Below are 8,188 nucleotides of genomic sequence, written 5' to 3' on the forward strand. Positions count from 1 at the left end.
GTCTGTAGTGGTAAGAGGCAAATGTTTCAAATATCAAACAAAATGTTATAAAATTTCTTACCAGTGGACCCATTTATTTGAAGTCTCCCATTGCTGTTTCCAGTGATGCTTTTTGCAGGGCTTTGCTTTAAAATGTGGAGTATAAAGGCATGTAAAAGGACTGCTCAAGTGAACTTGGCCTTTCGTAAAATAGGCAAGAATATTGTATGGCTAGAAAATCCAAATTCATATTTCTTCATATAGACAAATATTTATAATCTATCATAAGATCAGTGTTCTTTATATATAAGATGTATGACAATGGCACATAAATGGATTTACATTTACAGAAACTCTTAATTATTTAGATTCATATATGCTGGACAGATACTTAGGTCACATTGTCTTTGGTTTCTTATGGCTGGTTCTCATATATGATAGTTGGGGACAACCCAATCACTTCTGAAATGTGCAGGCTGCTGCCAAACTTGAAGCACATTGGTGTAAATGAATATTTTTGCTTGGTTGCATATACATAATTTCTATACTAGGGGTGTTAGTTCTTCAAGCTCCTGCCGTGAGTCTAATGAGTTAGGGTGCTGTTTCACAGGAAGTGCTTCCATACTAACCCTGCTCTAAACTTTTTTTCATGTACTTCTGAAGCAATGACACTGGGCTGCCTCGTGTGACTTTAATCTAAATTTTTGCTTTATTAATCTGTAGTACAAGAGTTCTGCATTATCAAGTAATTGGGGTGGATTCGGGAGCTTTTGGGGGGGAAATGCATGAGGAAGGACAGCATTGTTGATGCGGCAATGTCAGTTTTGGAAGTGATGTCACTGTGCCAGTGATGCTTTAGGAACTTCCTTAATCTCTATGGTAAAGATCATAGAGATTGGGGAAATTCCTAGAGCGTCACTGCGACAGCAACTGGAAGTGATGTTGCTGAATCTGTGATGTTGTTGCCCTCCACCCAACAGCAGGAGGGGGTAGAAGGTTGTCCACCATGGGCAGGCAACTGGCAGCCATAGATGGGCTTGATTGGTTCTGGATTATTGCTATTTTTAATTAGCTGCCATAATAAAGAACAGCCAGAAAACCTGCATGCTCAATAGTGTTTTCATCAAAGAAAGCCTGTGTTATCGTCAAAGGAAGCACATGTGTACATGTGTTTCCTCCCTTCTTCTGGTAGTTATATAGGTCATTGTGAAACCGTTAGCTTAATTACTGCCACCACTTGAAGGGTTTGCAAGTCATATAGGTCTTTGTGAAACAAAATTAGCTTAATTACTGCCACTGTTTGAAGGGATTGCAGTTAAATAGCAACTGGTTATTTTCATGTATTCCCAATAATGTTTCAGAGCTTGCACTCTATGTATACAGAATTCTCAAATCTACAAAAACCACTTGATTATTTCTGTAGAAGAAGTTCTAAATGATTGAATCTATGACAGTGAATAAGAGAGCCTGTATACATGAGTTATCTGCAGGTTTGTCTGAATGAGAGAGCCTGTATACATGAGTTATCTGCATGTATGTCTGATCACTCTGTGAATCTCTGGAGTGACGTGATAGAAAATGGCAATCCTCATGAGAAGGAGTGGATGGTAATGTGTTCTTAGAAACTAAGTAACTGAAACAAGTGCTAAGTAGAATTCTGGTCATTATCCATAAAACCAGAAATCAGTGTGTATAGCCTAGGATAATTGTATAGTACATATACAAAAAAGAACAATCTATCACAGCTTTTGAATCCAGATCTCACAGAGAGAGAGAGAGAGAGAGAGATCCAAACAATGGAATATATAGAAAATGTAAAACTTGTACACTTCAAACAACTAAGAATAACTGGCCAGGTGCTGTTCATTTAAATGCTGGTACTATTTTTGCGGGTTTTATGAGTAAAAAAAAAAAGTTTGCACTCTACATTTTGTGCATGAATTTGTGTAGCAAATCCTAAAGTATATATTGGGGGCAACATAATTTGGTCCAAACTGTGGTGGTATTACAACTTGACAATTGACTAATGACAGTACTATTTTCATTTCTGTTTTGTGTGGTTGCCTCATCCCATATTTTTCAACGTAAGAGCTTCTCAGTCATAAAAAAACATGATTCCTCAGGTCTTCTCATGGCTATTATTTAAATTAAATGATACCTTAGATACTAACAATGGAATGAAGTGAACAGAACACAGAAATTATGGTACAAATTCAGATGCTGGAAATAAGAGATAATACTCAGATTGGCATTTCTTCAAGCACAAAACAACAACACACGTGTACTCTGACATTTTATGTAAAGCACAATATGTGGATCCTAGGACTTCCTCTTGCTTAATGAGATTTGCTTCAGAGAAAAATCCTTCCTCCAGAGGCAAAGATCATGTAATAGCTTTTATTTGGCCTAGCCAAAATATCACAACACGTACCTGAGCTTTCCAGAACTTTCTGTAAGGCTGGATATTAAAGAGGTATGGGACTCAAGCTATGTAGCAGAATTAATGAAGTTTTACTTTTGGCTATTAGTTTGCAAACAGATTCTTATCTGAGGAGAAGAGGACATGTCGACATTTGGGTACTACGCCTTCTACAATCTCTGGAGGTAGGATATTGGGTCATTTTTCTTCCTGCCCCTGAGGAGAGGAGCACCTCTTTCTTCAGTTCTTTCCCTGTCTCTTTGCACGTGCCGGACTCAGGACTGCCAGTTGCCTTTGAGCCTTTTGTCACTGTGGAATTCGTTTTGTTTATTCTTTCTTTCCTTGTGTGTTTTCTTCTCTATTATCCTTGTTGGGGCGGAAAGATCCTTGTTTGTCCTTCCTACCTCCACCTATGCTAGAGTGACTAGTTGCCATAGAAACCCTGTGGCTATGTCATTTGCATCTCGATCCCCTGAATTTGAAATGGTGTCCTGATAGCAGGTGATTTAAGGATAATCAGCTATGGAGGGCTGCAGAAATGAAAGTGTAAATTGGCCACTTAGAACAACACAATAGAGCATCAGGCTGAAACCAACACTTCAGCTGGCTGTGCACAATAGAGCATCAGGCTGAAACCAACAGCACTTCAGCTGGCTGCGAGGAGAAATTTGGTGCCAAAACCCCTGTGCCTTGCTGCAGCAGTTTCCAGCAGCCTACATCAGCTGCCAAATTCCCTGCAGCACAAACACAAACTGATCAAGAGGTGGTGAGTATGCAGATCAATCTTGCTTCCCTGGGCCCTTCAGTAGGAGGTGGAGAAGTAGGGTTGCCATTCCCCAGTTTGTGGCAGGGGATTCCCTGTTTTTGCAGGCTCCTGCCTGCAAATTCCGCCCCCCCCCCACGACATTGCCAGAATAAATGTGATGTGCCTACGTCACTTGGAAGTGACATAGGCATGTCAGTGATGTTGGGGGTAACACTCTAGTTTTTGGGCAAAACTCTATGGCAGGGGTGGCCAAACTGCAGCTCCGGAGCTGCATGCAGATCTTTCACACAGTCCAATTTAATGTTAATAAAAAGCAAATTTGCATATTTTTCAATAAAAACATGTGTAATATTTATTTATGTCTTTCAGCTCGCAAACATCTGACGTTTATTCTGTGTGGCTGTTAGGTTAAGCAAGTTTGGCCATCCCTGCTCTATGGTTTGAGGCTGATTTTACCATAGAGTTTTGCCCCAAAACCAGAGCATCACCCCCAACATCACTGACACGCCTACATCACTGACACGCCTACATCACTTCCAGGTGACATGGGCACAGCATGTGACACCGCTCCTGACTCCCGGAACATACCCTCCACCGGTGTTTCTGATGGACCTGGCAACCCTATGGAGATGCCTTTTCTTTTCTCAATAGGTTTTCAGGAGCAGCTGACCAACTTTTAAATAAGATAGTCAGAAGAGAGCAGCCTTAGGGTAGAAAGAGGCACAGTTCTTCAGGCATGCCCCCCATCTCATCAGCCTGTGTTCCACCTAAAAGGCAGATTATTCAGGGGGCCAGGGACTCTCTTACAGACCAGACTAAGAACATTAAAAAATCCTCTTGTCCTTTTAAAGCAGCACAAAAAAGCCTACACCTACTTCCTTCCAGGCTTCATCTCCAAGGACTTCCCAGCTGGGGGAGCAAATTTACAACTGCAGACTCAGAGTTTGACTCAGCAGAGAGGAAGAGGAACTGTCGAATGAAGAGCCTCTTAAGTATTCAGTCTCAAAGACTGCTTTCTCATGATGAGTTGCCACCATTATTCTACAGGGCCCTAAAGATTCTGCAACTTTCCACCCCCGAGAGAGATCCAGAGCATGAAAAGGAGGAGGATGGGGCCACAGAGATGTTTGGTGTACCGCAAACCTTGGGCTCTCACTTTCCATTTCCACACTTTTTAACTAAAGGGGTCAAGGAAGAATGGACTGAACCTTCAGGTCAGTGCTTCCACATCAGCCATGCCAAAAAGGTATACTCCTTTCCACCAAAGGTCTCTCATCTCCTCAGAATTTCAGTGGTAGATGTCCACGTGGCCAGACGAGCCTCAGGCATTGCCTTTCCTAAAGAGAGGAACAGCTCATTAAAGGATTCCACAGATAAAAAGTGAGGCAGGCATTTGCAGAGCTTATGAAGCAAGGGCCTATGCCATTAGAGCTTCATCTGCCACCTCCCTCATGGCTAGAGCTTCCATCATGTGGCTTCACAAACTCCTGTGGGACACTACTGATTTATGGAGGTAGCCAACTGGCTACCTCTCTAGACTAGAGACAGCCACAGCCTTCATGACTGATGTCAGTTTTGATTCCTCAACAAATTTGTTGTATATGAAAAAATTTAAATAGAGACACTTGCGGAGGCAATTACAGCAAGGGACTTCATGACATCTATAGATCTCAAAGAGGCCTACCCACATATCCCCATATTTTCCCCACACAAAAAGTATCTTCACTTTGCTTAGGAGGGATCACTATCTGCCCTTTGGATTAACATCAGCCATGAGGGTGTTCATGAAAGTGATGGTTGCCCTTGTAGCAAGCCCTCAGATCCCAGGGTATCCATCTGCACGCCTGCTTGGATAGGGCTGCCAAGTGGGGGTGGGGGGTGGGTAAACCCCCGCTTTGGAGGCCCGATTTCCACCGCCGTGGAATCAGGCCCCGGGGGGAACTCCGCCCCCTGAAGCGCGCACATCGGAGGAGAGCTCCCGGAGCCCGGCAACACTCCCCCTCCGGTAAGAAGATTCGACTTGGCAACCCTATGCTTGGATGACCTTCTCATCAGGTCTCCCGTAGCAGAGAAGGCATTCCAGGATATGCAGTTCACTATTCAGCATCTGTCATCATATAGATTCCTCATCAAAAAGAGCCAATTGACAGGTGATTATGATGGACCCCTGCTTCTTCTACTCTGTGAGGCAGATTTTCCCACCAAAACGTTGTTCCCCACTCTAACTGAGCAGCCTCTTAGTAGTGTATTTTAATTACAGAATTATAACTTTCTGTGTGTCCCACCCTGTGATAGAGAAGTTGTGTGGCTTTTGCTCAGACCAGAGATTTATTGTAACTCAGCACCCTTTGGAAATGGCACTTGGCACAAAGTAAAGTTCAAACATAAAGGTTGATTTTATTGAACAGGCACAGTTGAGTTAGGAACAGGGCAGAGAGATGAGAAGCTGAGGTAAATTTGGTTGTTTTCACACAAATTGTGGTCCCTTCTGAGTTGAACCCTCTGAATAACTGGGTAAGAAATATCATCCTCTTTCTAGGAGTGATAATCCTTTTCTGTTTGCCTAGACGGGCAGTTTTCAACCTCCTGTCCAGTCTCTGCTGTCAAACTACCCCAGTTCTGGAGACTGTGAATAAACGGAATTCAGCTAGGATTGACACTTAGACTTTAACTTCTGATTTCTGAACTTTTCCTCAAATATGATAGTACATGGTAATGACAAGGAGTTGTGTCCACTTCCCAAGTGACTTGTCTGTTTCCCTCAGACTGACACACATACTTCACCTGACTGGCAACTGTCAAGCCAAAGTTCAAACAACGACTGACTCCGTCTGACAAGACTGCACAATGGCAACTCAATGGACTTGCTTCAGGCGGTATTACTAGGACACTCATTTCAGGAAATATATAACAAATTGTACTAATGTCCCAGAGAGGCACAAAAAGACGGTTTAACCACTTGCCTCTTTTAAAAGGTTGTGCTAGCCAGTGGTAGTGCTGTAGACACATATGATCCAGGAGACATCTTGATTCACAGATAGATAATTTGTTCATGTTTTTATCCATAATGGAAGTTTTCTCTTTAACATGTCAGAAAATGGATGCCATTCTCTCCCCTCTACAAATACCCAGTTATTAACTGTTCCTAATTACAGACTACACCACACGCTCAAGCCGCTGTTTTTGCCATGATTACCTTTAGGTGCAAAGCTGCAAAGCTTTCAGATTGCAGTGACAAAACAAGGTTCCTTGTTTCCCAAGAGCAATGCCTAGTATCAATATTGTAATCAGATAAATAATTCTTTGGACTGATGTGCACTTGTCCTTGCTCAATCACACAAGTCAAATGTCACTGGGATATTTTGAAACTATTTTCATTATTGAATCCAGGCCCCTGAGATGTAAACTGACCATGTGCACTCACCGAACACACTGTGTTATGTTCCTGTCTGTGCTGTCATGCCAAATCCAATCGTAGAACTTCAGGAGTTCCAACATCAAATAGTCTTCCCTCAACCAGTGTGTGCTGCTTTAAGTAAGGACAGAACACATTTCAGCTGTTTTATATGCCTAAGGATTCCTGGGCCATGGGGCAATTGGAGGTAAAACTTTGGGAGAGGGGTGTTTGTTTTTTGTTTCGTAATTGGTAGTGGATGACTTGTATTAAAAACAAAAGCAGAAGCCTATCTTTTCATTTTAGTTGAAATAATACAGCATTTTCTGATGCTTGATACGCCCAAATCTGTTGCCAGTCTTACCTGCTTGAATTGAGCCCAGCCTTTTTAAAGTGTGTGATAAGCTAAATTGCCATGGGAGTTGTTTATGCATGCCCCAATGTATTTGCTCACAGCAGGTAATGCCTTTTCTCTGCAGCTTATATTTCTGCGTGGGCTGTCTTTTCCACAGAACTTGATTCTGGTCTTACTAGGCCTCTCAAGGTATGGGCAGTCAGCTGCATCAGGATATATACAGTCCTTAAATTCTGGTGAGAGAGTTCATATTTTCACACTTACAAAATGGACACAAGGTCTCTGAGTCAGGTATTTACCACAAGGCAGCTGACACAGTCAAAAAGATACCTATACATTTAAATTATTCCTTCAGTTTCCTTAGCCATACTTTCCCCTTGTGCGGACATATATCAGTAAAGTAAAGGTAAAGGTTCCCTTGCTAGAAAGCCAGTCGAATCCGACTCTAGGGTTGCGGTGCTCATCCCCATTTCAAAGCCGAAGAGCCAGCGCTGTCCGAAGATATTTCCGTGGTCATGTGGCCGGCATGACTAAACACCAAGGCGCATGGAACACTGTTACCTTCCCACTGAAGTGGTACCTATTTATCTACTTGCAATTTCTTGCTTTCGAACTGCTAGGTTGGCAGGTTTTCTTTAAATTATTATACTATTGGTAGTTCACGGGAGCTCACTCGGTCACGCGGCAACTCGGGTCTCGAACTGCTGAACTACCGACCTTCCACAGCCTGCAGTTCAGTGTATCAATAGGTCCTATTAAAAATGTCAAATTTGCTGCCATTCTTTTCTGCTTGGGCTTGGATTTATTGCATTGGAACTGGTCTAGAATTATTTTAGTTATTTCTTCTACTTCTTCTACTGCTGCTGCTGCTGCTGCTGTATAGGAGTACTAAACAAAACCCTGTAGAAATCTTTCCCTTGCTCTTGAAGTATGGGTAGAAATCTTTCCCTTGCTCTTGAAGTATGTACCTATGATGAACCCATCTCTTTAACTCTGCAACAGTTAGGAAGCATACAAACCCTTCCTTTTTTCGAATGTATTTGTTTCAGTGTTTTGAGAATCTGTGTGTCCACTTGATCTTTCAGAGTTTAAAAACCTTCTCCAGTGATAAAATGGGTTCTCTGAATATTAATGTAAAAGTTGAGAAGGTGGCATAGACTATGCTTTAGTAACATGCCTGGGCAAGGTCCTTAAGGAGTGATTGTTCATGCAAAGGACATTTTGTAGTGCAATACTCCCTCTAGTGGGGAAAGCAATACGTTTTTATACAGTTGT

This window comes from Gekko japonicus, unplaced genomic scaffold (genome assembly GCF_001447785.1).
Source record: "Gekko japonicus isolate JY-2015 unplaced genomic scaffold, Gekko_japonicus_V1.1 scaffold1538, whole genome shotgun sequence".
Classification (NCBI taxonomy): domain Eukaryota; kingdom Metazoa; phylum Chordata; class Lepidosauria; order Squamata; family Gekkonidae; genus Gekko; species Gekko japonicus.